The following is a 13,086-nucleotide window of genomic DNA, read 5'->3' on the forward strand; positions in this document are numbered from 1 at the left end:
GGTGGTGATGGCCTGTCTGGACCTTTTGGTTGACATCTAAATTAGTTGACCCCACCTGGCTTTGGCTCCAGCTTCCCATATCAAATTAGCTGGGAGGTCTAGTGAACTCCTGAAGTTTGAAGTAACCAAACCTTAGGTAGGCGAATATGTCAGCCAATAAGTGTCCTACAGATCACACCCAGTAATCAATCCAAGATTCCCCATGATACCTAATGGGAATTAACTATATTAAAATGGGAGCTGAGAAAATGGATGTTGGTTCTGTTCTGCTCTCTACTCCCCTCTTAGGTTCTTCTGAGGTAAGCTCTTTTCTTATGGAACTCTCTTCTGAAGGAAGCAGGTTCCTGGGGTACCATAACATATTAGCAGGTACCAATAGGATATTCCTGAATGTATTCCTAATAGGTGTCTATATGGTTACATAGTTACATAGTAGGTTAGGTTGAAAAAAGTCTATCAAGTTCAACCATATCCCAGATATAAAACCATATAAAACATAGTTGGTCCAGAGGAAGGCAACAAAATCCCTGGTACAATTTGCTTTAAAAGGGGAAACAAATTCCTTCTTGATTCCATGAGGCAATCGGATGTTCCCTGGATCAACAGTCACTGTTATTTTTACTTTAATGCCTTAAAACCCAGTTATATTCTGTACTTCTAGAAAAGCATCCAGAAATTTATTGTAGTTGCTGAAACTACTTCCTGAGGGAGCCGATTCCACAATTTCACAGACCTTACAGTGAAGAATCCCTTCCTTATTCGGAGCTTAAACTTCTTTTACTCCAGACGCAAAGAGTGCCCTCTTGTTCTTTGTATCGATCTCAAAGTGAATAATGGGGAGGAGAGTTCTCTATAAGGACCTTTTATATATTTTTACAGGGTGATCATATCCCCCCTTAAACGTCTCTTCTCAAGGGAGAATAGATTCAGATCAGCTAATCTCTCCTAATAGTAGAGCTCCTCCATTCCTTTTATTATTTTATTTGCCCTTCTCTGCACTCTCTCCAATTCAACAATGTCCTTTTTGTGAACTGGTGCCCAAAACTGGACTGCATATTCCAGATGTGGTCTGATCAATGCTTTGTACAGGGGCAGGATTATGCCTCCATCTCTGCAGTTTATTGCTCTTTTAATACAAGAAAGTACCTTACTAGCTTTAGATATTGCAGCTTGGCATTGCATGCTGTTATTAAGTCTATGATCTACCAAAACCCCCAGATCCTTTTCCATTTTTGACTCCCCAAATGTATTCCCCCTAGACAGTATGAAGCATGCATGTTGTTAGCTCCCAAGTGCATATTTTTACATTTATCTATATTAAATATCATTTGCCACTTGGCTGCCCAATCAAACAGTACATCCAGGTCTGCTTGTAAATTATACACATCCTGTATGGACTTAATTCCATTACATAGTTTGGTGTCATCTGCACACACAGAAATGGTACTTTTAATCCCAAACTCTATATCATTTATAAAGATGTTAAACAGTAAAGGTCACCACACTGAACCCTGGGGTAAACCACTAATAACCTTAGACCATTCAGAGTATGAATCATTAATTAAAACTCTCTAGATGTGATCTTTAAGCCAGTTCTCCATCCATTTACAGATTGACTTTTCTAAACCTATCGACCCTAACTTGCATATTAACCATCTGTGGGATACAGTGTCAAATGCTTTAGCAAAGTCCAAGTACACTATATCAACTGCTATTCCACTGTCCACCTGTTATCTGTTAAGTCACTTATAATATTATTTTCTAGCAGAAACTCCTCTATGTGGTTCTTTATCAAACTCTCTAGGACCTTTCCAACTATGGATGTTAAACTAACAGGTCTGTAGTTACCTGGTAATGACTTTGCTCCCTTTTTGAAGATAGGAACCACATTGGCCTTACACCAATCCATCGGTACTTTGCCAGTGACTAAAGAGTCTCCAAAAATTTGAAATAATGGCTTTGAAATATTCCAGCTCAGCTCTTTGAGGACATGTGGATGTAATCCATCAGGTCCTGGTGCTTTGTCAACCTTAATTTTTCCTTGCTGTTTCTCAATCATATCAATTCTGAGCCATTGTGACTCATTTAAGGCAGTGGCATTGCTATAATGAATTTTAACTTGAGCTTTGCCATTTTCCTTTGTGTACACAGAGCTGAAAAAAGGGTTTAGTAAATCTGCCGTGTCTTTATCCCTAGTTAACAACCCAGTGACATCCTTTAACCGCCCTAGCTGTAACCCTTTGTGTGACTCGGGGTAGAAAAAAGTTGCTGAAAGAGGTAATCCCGAGTCACACTTGGGGTAGGTAAACCTATGGGAAGTAATTGTAAATAAAGCCTTACCTGATCCACCGGCGTCCCACGTTGTCTATCGCCGCGGTCCCTGTCTTCTTTCTTCTTCCCCCAGAGTCTTCTGTATACGATGAGTCTCCGGGGGAGTTCCCAGTGACGTCGGGGCGTGTGTACGTTGTCGGTGGGCCGGGGTAGGAAATTCAAAATCCATCTCTATTGCATTCAATACAAAATACCTGTAGTGAATGCAATACAGTGGATTTATATGTGTAAAAGCGGTACATTGTTTTTCTTGAACATTTATTTTACAGTATAATAGAATAGTATGAATATAATATATTTTTTTTAATTAATTTTTTTTTTTAATTGTTATTAATTTAATTTTTTTACATGATTTTGTGTTTCAAACATTATTATACTCATACTATTTTATTATACTGTAAAATAAATTTTCATGAAAATCATGAAAAACAATGTACCACTTTTAGACATAGAAAACCAGAAAGAAATGAACTGCTTGGGAGGTTAAGGGGTCTACATGCTCAGATCTGATCTTTTTGCTAATAATATGTTGGAAAAATTTGGGGGGGTTTGCCCTTCTTTCCTTTGCAACCTGTCTTTCATTTTGAAGTTTTGCACATTTTATCTCCTTTTTACATCTTTTGTTATATTCTTTATATGTTTCAAATGATGAAGGTGATCTTTCATTTTTATATTTTTTGAATGCCATTTTCTTGTTCCTTATGGATTTTTTAACAACAGCTGTGAGCCACATTTTTAGTTTTTGTTTTAGTTTTAGCCTCTTAAACATATTACCCATTGAAACATATTTTTCAGTGTGCTTTTGTAAAACAGACTTGAAACATTCCCATTTCTGTTCTGTGTTCTTTGAAGACAATATTGTCTCCCAGTCCAAGTCACAGAGAGACACCCTTAATAATTGGAAAATTGGCTCTCTTAAAATTAAATGTTTTTATGTTTCCTGTTTTTGCTTCCTGTTTACAGCTTACATTAAATGAAATCATATTATGGTCACTGCTACCCAGATTCTTTTTTATTTGCAGATTTGTTATGGGCTCTGCATTGTTAGAAAGAACTAGGTCCAGCAGAGTATCATTTCTAGTTGGGGCTTCTATGAACTGTACCATAAAATTATCTTAAATTCACAAATTTCCTACCTTTTGCTGTTCCTGTAGTGCCATTACTCCAGTCAATGTCAGGGTAGTTGAAATCTCCCATGACATGAAACACTTCCACTTTTTGCTCCATTTTCAATCTGTGCTAGTAGTTGATTTTCTATTTCTTCCTTAGCACTGGGGGGCCTATAGCAGACTCCAATAATTAATTGTGTGTTATTCAACCCCACATTCAACTCCACCCATAATGCATCATCCTCATCGCTTATTCCATCCGCAATTTCTTCTTTCACATTCCCTTTTAGATCATTTCTCACATACAGACAGACACCACCACCCTTTCGTTTGACTCTGTCTTTATAAAAGAGAGTATACCCAGGAATATTGACAGCCCAGTGATGCAAAGAACAAAGCCAGAATTCAGCAATACCAACTAAGTCAAAATTCTTCTGGCTCAATAATGCTTCCAACTCTCCTATCTTGTTTTTTAGACTCCTAGCATTGGTGTTTGCCAAATCCTTTTGTTTTTTAGTACAATTAGTACTGCACAATCCCATGTTTGTTTGTAACATGGGAAGCTCCTTACAATTATCCATAACCCTCCCCCCAACTATGCCCAATCCACCCTCCTCTAGTGTCTGACCCCTGACTAACTCTTCTGCCACCTTATTTGACTGTCCCACCCCCTCTGTCCTAGTTTAAATATCCCTCCACCATTCCCCTAAATCTTTCCCCTAGCACAGCAGACCCACTTTCATTTAGGTGCAAACCATCTCTGGCATACAGGTTGTACCCCAATGAAAAGTCAGCCCAGTGCTCTACGAACCCAAGAACCCAAACCCTTCCCTTTTGCACCAGGGCTTATGCATTTAGCTGCCTAAGCTCCCTCTGCCCTTCCTGTGTTGCGCATTGCACAGGCAATATTCCAGGGAACATAGCCTTGGAGGTCCTTTTCTTCAGCTTGAAACCTAGTTCCCTAAACTGATTTTTAAGGATCCTCCATCTTCTATCTATATTGTCATTGGTTCCAACATGGACCAAGACAGCTGGGCCCTGTCCAGCCCCTCCCAGTAGTTTGTCCACTCAGTCTGTTCACTCAGTCCACCACATGCCGAACCCTGGCACCAGGGAGACAGCAAACCATTCGGTTGAAAGGATCCAGGTGACAAAATATTCTATCTGTCCTCTTGATCATAGAATCCACTATGACAACCAAATGTCTTTTTTTTCCTGCGTTTCCCTCCACACCACTACTAGATGTGCTGCTCTCCTGGCTGTTATGTTGTTTTGCTATATTGTAATTGAAGGATTATGTATTAACCATTATTAGATTACTACCAGGGATTCCTACTAAGAACACTATTGTCATTTACTGTGTATTTTGTTGATTGAATTTCCTATATCTATATCAACCAATACTTCTGTGTATTTTATGTTTCAACTTGTTCCCTAATTAAACTGTTTGAGTGACTAGCTATTTGTGCATGAACCTTTATTCATTGAATATACATGTGCATGGATAGGGTTATATAATACAGGTTGACAATCTAAAATCTGGCCATTGATGATCCTGATCCTTTAGTTTCCCGGCATGAATTTCGGATCGCATTTACAATACAGGGACTGCAGTATACTGTTTGGCCACTAACGTTTTCATGGCGCTGTTCTGCAATAAACAGCTGTTAGGTCTTGCTTGCTAATCTAAATACACGTTGAGACATTCCTGCTGCCTGCTCCCAGATGTCAGACTGTGCCAGATGTCCGCGGGTGCTGCAAGAGGAAGGCTGGTCTGTGTGTGAAGGTAGGTATATTTAAAAAAAAACCTGACACTCCCTTGTGTTTATATACATAGAATAATTATGAATATATCATACTTAGAATACATTAGATGTATGGCATCAAGTACAATATATATCACAAAAACATGTTTTATTATCACATTATGTGAAACTTTGTGATTTCTTTACAATTTCAAAAGTATTTATATTTTCTTTCAAAACTTGAGTACACACGTTTTAATCTCTCTAATTTTGTCATTGTTATCTGGGGAAGAGTGGTGATAACACAGAGCTTTGAGAAATATATATTTATTCTTTAGTAAAGACAGGGGTGGAAATGAAGGAACTATTAAGGTGATGGGGAGAGGAGGTGGGGGAAGAAAAGATAAAAAAGTGGGGAGATGGACAGAAAGGGATAATTACTCTCATGAGAGAGCTACAGCATGAGAGATGCTAGATATCTGGCATGGAACACTAGTAACTTGTATACATCACACAGAGTTTAGGGCCCGATAAAGTTGGGACCTCTTTATATTTCAGCACCATGGTGAGTTCCTCCAATCTAACAGTCATATTGTGAACAATGTTTATCTCTTCCATTCTGCTAAGAAATGTGTGTTTAGTTTAACCTCCCAACCGTTAAGCCCGTACTTTTTCGTATTAAAAAAGTTGCAATTATCGATAACCCCGTACTTTTCTCACTCCCCACTTACCTGGTCCCGCTGTGCTCATCCAGCGTCGTGGCTTAACAGATCCTTCTTAATCGCGCAGCTGAAATCTAATCGCCTTAATTGGCAGATTCGCGACCCCTATTGCTCATTATTATCAAGGCAGGAATCCGGCTGGCAGTGAGGAGGCGAGTGTACGAGCGCACTCGACTCCGGACCGCAAGAAACCGGCTCGCTGGAAGCGCGAAAGTACGCGCGACCAGCTAGCGCGGATTTCATTGATGAATTAGGGCCCTTGTGTTTCCATGTTACCCAAGACTTCTGTATGTTACCAGAGAGTGTTGATGACACCATAATTGAATCTGAGAAGAAAGCCTTGAGCTTCTGGGATTTATTATTGCATCATGATTTTCATTTGGTTTTGTGAATACACATTTACCAATGCAATATTAGTTTCATTTAATAAAATGTATTTGTATTTATGCGCATAAATACATATTGGTTATTGATTTATTTAGGCTCTCCAAAATTGAAGAAATAGACTATCATGGGACAACCTGAGTGATCCAAAAACATTTGCTATTAGTTGGCTAATGTTTTCAATCCTGAACCAAATCCATTTAAATTATAACCTCTCCATCTCTAGCTTTAATAAATCAGGCCCAGGGCGTATATTTGTTTTTAGCAAAACACAGCAATTATTTGTTCTAATCTTGGTATTATTGAATAAATAAATATTCAAATGCAAACTCTCAGTTTACACAAGTCACTATAGTTTTTTAAAGCAGTAATGTTTTTACCTGTACCACATGCCGGCAGTACTGCTCACTTTTAGTGTATATGATGCAAACCAACCGAACAATTTTAAATTAAATGGATTCAGGTAAATAAACGTGCTGTTTAAAAGGGAAATAAAATCACCTCCTATGCTAAATCTCTTGAGAAAGTAGCTTAATTTCTTGTAATGGAAATCAGCAGTGCGCTTTCTGTTTGGTGACTTGCTATGCCAAGCACGGATAGAATGCTAAACACGATGCAAAAATTAATCTGCAGTGAAAAAAAGAAGGAAGCTCAAATGGCAAGATTAATGAGGACAGATATAGGACCTGGTAACAAAAGTATTTGTGTCTGCAACAGGGCAGACTGTAATGGAATAAGATGCAAATATGACCAAGGACTTGTTAACATGCATGTAATGTGGAAGTGCATCAACAAAAGATAAGGCTGGTAAAATAAATAAAAACAGTGTAAGCTTTACAATATTATTGTGCTGCATCTAACACATTGGTGATTAATGTAAGCCAAATAGATAGTGTAGGAAGTGATAAGAATAGAATAGATAAAAAGTAGGAAGTGTTACTATTACAGACTTCAAAGAAGAATAAGACCATCATGACTAGAGATGAGCGAATGGAAGCTGACGAAGTGTATTTCGATCCGAATTTGAGGAAAAATTCGATTCGCAACAAATGCAACGAATCGCAACTTTTCCTAAAATGGCGGCTAAAATGGCGGCTACACGTGTGAGGACATGGGGCATGGAACTCTGGGAAGACGGGATGACCCCTAATGCCATGCATGCAACCAATCAGCAGCCAGCCAGCCTTGTGATGTCACAGCTCTATAAATAGCCTCAGCCATCTTGGATTAAGACACAGGGCAGACTGTAATAGAATAAGATGCAAATATGACCAAGGACTTGTTAACATGCTTGTAATGTGGAAGTGCATCAACAAAAGATAAAGCTGGTAAAATAAATTCAAACAGTGTAAGCTTTACAATATTATTGTGCTGCATCTAACAAGATGGTGTTTAACCACCTGGGCGGTTAGCCCGAACCTGATTCGGGGTAAGAAAACTTGCTACAAGCGTTTACCCTGTACCAGGTTTGGGGTAGCTAGAAATAGAAACAAGCATTACAGTGCAATCCGATTGTCATACAACATTGTATGACAATCAGATTACAACTGAAAACAAATATTTTGTATTGGATTCAATACAAAGTCCTGTATCCAATCCAATACAAAATAATACAAAATATATTTATGTGGTTTTGTCTATAGTTATGTGACGTTGGTTGTTTAAAAATTTGCCACACTAGGGAGGTGTTCTAGAAAAATATAGTACAATACAGTAAACCGAATTATTGCATTTTCAGTATTTTTTATTTATTTATACATTCTTGTTTAGGCTGAATTTTGTGTTTTTTTTTTAATTTTAATATTATTATTTTTTTTTAAATGATTGTGTGTTTCAAACTTTATTATATTCAGGATATCTACTCAACCCTTGTTTGGACATATTTCTGTAAGTTACAGGTCTACAATTTAAAAAAATAAAATTCATGAAAAACAGTGTACCGCTTTTGGTACAGAAATCCAGACATCAGTGAAACGCCCAGGAGGTTAATGTAAGACAAATAGATAAGAAAATATAAATATTATTTTACTCCATCTACAATATTGGTGTTTAATGTAAGTCAAATGTATAAGAAAAAGTAGGAAGTGTTACTTTTACAGACTTCAAAGAAGAATAAGACCATCATGACTAGAGATGAGCGAATCGAAGCTGACGAAGTGGAATTCAATCTGAATTTCAGGAAAAATTTGATTTGCAACAAATGTGAATTTCCTCACGCTTCATAGTAACGAATCACATTTTTTCTTAAAATGGCGGCTATACGTGTGAGGACATCGGGCAAGGAACTCTGGGAAGACGGGATGACCCCTAATGCCATGCATGCAACCAGTCAGCAGCCAGCCAGCCCTGTGATGTCACAGCCCTATAAATAGCCTCAGACATCTTGGATTAGGACAATTTACAGCGTTCTGAGTGCAGGGAGAGACGTCTGCAGGCTCTAGGGAGAGTGATAGGAAAAACCTCATTGTGAAAAAAAAACTGAAAAAACGATTTATAAGTGCAGGGAAAGGATAGGGAGGAATCATTTCAGTGCATCTTAGTGCAGGGAGAGATGTCAGAAGGTGCTAGGGGCAGTGCTAGAAAAGCGATTTACAAGTGCAGGGAAAGATTATTTGGGGATCCAATTAGCCATTTTACAGCTGTCATTCCAGCAATTTGCTCTTGTTATTGGGTGCAAGTGCTATGTTGAAAAGCCTTTAGTAACTTATAATTGTGGAAAAAGAAAAATATATACGCATTTCGCTTCTGCAATTATATGTGGTGAAAGCGTTTAATGGCCTATTTCAGTACAAAAAGAAAAAAATGTATACGCACTTCACTGTTGCAGTTATTTGTGGTGAAAGCGTTTAGTGGCCTATTTCAGTACAAAAAGAAAAATATATACACACTTCACTGTTGCAGTTATTTGTGGTGAAAGCGTTTAGTGGCCTATTTCTGTCTGGCCTATTTTTTTCTAAAAAAAAAAGTAAATTTGTTGCTTTTAGGGGTGTTATAATTTGCTTTAAATTTATTTAGTTCAGCTAAAAGTATGTCAGAGAAGTGCCAGGCCATGCGCAGAGGAGTGGCAGAGGCTTAAATATTTCTGGCGCAGGCAGAGGTTGCAGCAGAATAAGGGGCGGGTCAGCAGGAGTCCCAGCGACAGTCCTGAGCTCCCGATGTCATCTAGCGGTAGTGTCTTGACCAGCAACCCAGTGGTTCTTGATTGGTTAACTCGGTCATCCACTTCATCCCAAGTGACATCAGACACTCCCACCCAACAGTCGGTGGGTTCGTCAGACACAACCCTTAGTTGGCATGGCCCGGGAGCAGACCCTGTGCCCTCACCTGTCCCCAACTTGCCTTTGTCCTTTGCTGTTCCCTCAGCCACAGAAGTATTGTATGCTGTGGGCTCAGCTCCACTATACAGCGAGGACGAGCTAGTAGAGGACAGTCAGCAGCTACTGCCCAGCCAAGATCTGGAGGAAACATCCGCCGCTTCCTCCACTAGGCGGGCAAGTAGTGATGAGGAGAGTGGCGTGGGAAGTGGTATTGCGAGCGGTCAAGCTCCTGACCCAGAGACCGTTGAGGAGGACATCAGTGACGTGCAGGCACTACTTGATGGTGCTGAAGCCAATCGCACTTGGGAGCCGGGTGAAGAAGGGGCTTCATGATCATCAGGAGAAGAGGGTGGCAGCTTGTCCATGAGGCAGCGGTTGAGCCAGCAAGGTGTTAGCATGGCTGGGAGTCAGCAGGGTGGCAGCAGTGGGAGGTCGGGAGCCAAATGTGCCCGGGTAGACCACCTGCTTCGCAGCAGCCTACCTGCCCGGGAAGTAGTGGTGGAGGAGTTCACGGAGGCAGCGGCAGTAGCAGTCAGTCAGTGCAGAGTGTTGGGGGGCGTCAACATATGCGGCGTCACCATAAAGTGGCCTGGGAGAACCGTGGCTCTGATGTGGTGGTCCAGCCTGCCGCAGGCAGTCAAGGCTCCACCACCTCAGCCGAAGGGAGCTGTATGTCATTTCCATCTTCTGCTGGTCCAGATGCTTCTCCTCCTCCTACTCCTCGTCAGTCATTCCGTCAGCAATCGATCACCGAAGCGATTGCCAAGAGACAACAGTATGCGTGCACTCATTAGAGATGATTTCTCAAATATTCGATTGGGCCGGTTCGCCGAATTTTCCGAAAAGATTTGCTTTGATCCAAATTTATTTGCAGCAAATCGTGTTAAAAAATGTCTATTTCCGGCCTGCAGAGAGCCTTGATAGTGCTGTAGAACACTGTGCCTTGCAGTAACACGCATAGGGAGTCTGCTGTGGTAGTGAAATAACACTGTCAGTCAGTATGACATGCAGATGACGCTATTAGAATCACTGCACACTTCACTTATTTGGGCAGTCATAGGGCCAAACTGACCAGAAAACGCAAGTATGAACTCAGCCTTACAGGTCCATGTTAGCGTCCAGAAGAACCACACTCCTTTTATACCCTTGTCAGCTGATTCCACAAAGATGCCTACAGAACCTGTTCTATTAACCGCCTATACAAGTAGAGCCCCCCGATAGAGTGGAGAGGGTGTCAGCCCGAAGTTTGTGTTGACTTCACTGATTGTTTTGCCCTTCCTCTGATCCATCAGAAAAATAACCCACAAAAAACAGATCCTGTCTGTGGAGCATCTGCCTTCACCCGGTCAGCATTTGCTCAATAATCCATCAGTATTGCTAATTCCAAAAAAAACAGGAGTGGATCCAAAACAGAGATGACACGTGAATGGAATGATTGCATGTCTTCTGTGTTTTGTACCCACTCCTGCTTTTGGCTACCAAATCATAAGCCAATTCTGATGGGACCATACAGGCCATACAGCTGCTACACAGACAGGATCCATTGTGCATCTCTTTTTTCCTTCCTTCTTACAGATCAGAAGAAGGGTCAAATAAATAGTGATGTCATCCAGGCCATAAAGGCAAAATAGTGGCCAGTCATGGAGTGGGGAGGGCTGGGAGAACAGCTTGAGAAGTCCACAGAGTGGCACAATGACATAGTGGTGAGGTGGCAGCAGTATGAGGAAACCACAGAGTGGCCCAATGACAGAGCCTGGAGGTGGCGGCAGCATCAGGAGGCCAGAGAATGGCACAATGACAGTGTGGAGGTGGCAGCAGCATCAGGAGGAGGCCACAGAGTGGCACAATGACAGAGTCTGGAGCTGGCGACAGCATCAGGAGGCCACAGAGTGGCACAATGACAAAGTCTGGAGTTGGCGACAGCAGCAGCATCAGGCGGAGGCCACAGAGTGGCACAATGACAGAGTGTGGCAGTGGCAGTAGAATCAGAAGGCCAGAGTGGCACAATGACAGAGTCTAGAGGTGGCTGCAGCATGAGTAGGCCACAGAGTGGCACAATGACAGAGTCTGGATATTTTTATTGTAAAAAAAATCAGAATAAAATACAACATATCAGGACATTTACAACACTCCTCACACAAACACTTCTAGAACAAAATCAAAGTCCCACCATTCTTGGCTGTAATAAAGAAACAATAAATAATCAGAATTTTTCCTGGAGCAGAATTCAGAGATTCACATTTTTCCACAATTCAGCATTTTTCCCATTATAATTGGGTCGTTCCTCTCCCAGAGGGGATTGATCCAGGCCAGCGCATTCCCAGTAAGGTGTGACATCAAAAAGGCTAGTTTGGCTCGGTCAGAGGCAAATTGGTGAGGTAATAGTTCAAAATGAAGAGTACATTGATTTATGAAACCCCGGCACAGTTTGGGGTCCCCATTGAAACGTGGAGGGGCTGCAAGATGCGGTCCACCTGAACCTGGTACATAGGAAGGTGGCGGAACAGGCACTGAATAAGTTGGAGCAGGGAGGCTTAATGATGCTGGGTTGGCAGAAGTCAAATCAGGTAGTGGGTTACCTGAGAGATAGGACCCGGCGCCCGTGCCTGCGATTGGGAGCAGCGGCACCGGCACGGCCTGCAGTGCTAACACCTTGCATTAAAAAGAATGGCAACCCCTGCATAAGGCTCAGCAGCCAGGGACCAAAATGAGGGTCCGGTCTGCCACTCGGCCTCCGCATCACGTAGAGGCCACAGAGTGGCACAATGACAGAGTTTAGAGCTGGCGGCAGCATCAGTAGGCCACAGAGTGGCACAATGACAGAGTGTGGAGGTGGGGGCAGCATCAGTAGGCCACAGAGTGGCACAATGAAAGAGTGTGGAGGTGGCGGCAGCATCAGTAGGCTACAGGGTGGCACAAGGACATAGTGTGGAGGTGGCGGCAGCATCAGGAGGCCACTGAGTGGCACAATTAAAGACTCTGGAGGTGGCGGCAGCATCAGTAGGCCACTGAGTGACTCAAAGACATAGTGTGAAAATGGTGGCTCCATCAGGAGGCCACAGAGTGGCAGATGGACATAGTGTGAAGGTGGCGGCAGCATCAGGAGGCCACAGAGTGGCACAAGGACATAGTGTGGAGTGGCGGCAGCATCAGGAGGCCACATACTGGCACAATTACAGAGTCAGGAGGTGGCGGCAGCATCAGGAAACCGGTCTCTTTTGTCAAGGTTTGGGTCAGGCGGCATGGATCATCTAATCAGATGCATCAGGCATTGGTGGGTGGAAATCCTGGCTGATCCAGGCCTGATTCATCTTGACAAAGGTAAGTCTCTCCACATTTTGATGTGATGGCTCTGATGCCATACTACTGGCTGGGCAGGACAGCTTTTCCAGGGCAAACTGGGCCTGTTGTGGCCACAAATCCAGTTTGGCTGCCCTGTAGTCCAGCGGATCTTCAGTGACCGCTGGCAGGGTGCACT

This window comes from Pyxicephalus adspersus, chromosome 6 (genome assembly GCF_032062135.1).
Source record: "Pyxicephalus adspersus chromosome 6, UCB_Pads_2.0, whole genome shotgun sequence".
Taxonomy (NCBI): domain Eukaryota; kingdom Metazoa; phylum Chordata; class Amphibia; order Anura; family Pyxicephalidae; genus Pyxicephalus; species Pyxicephalus adspersus.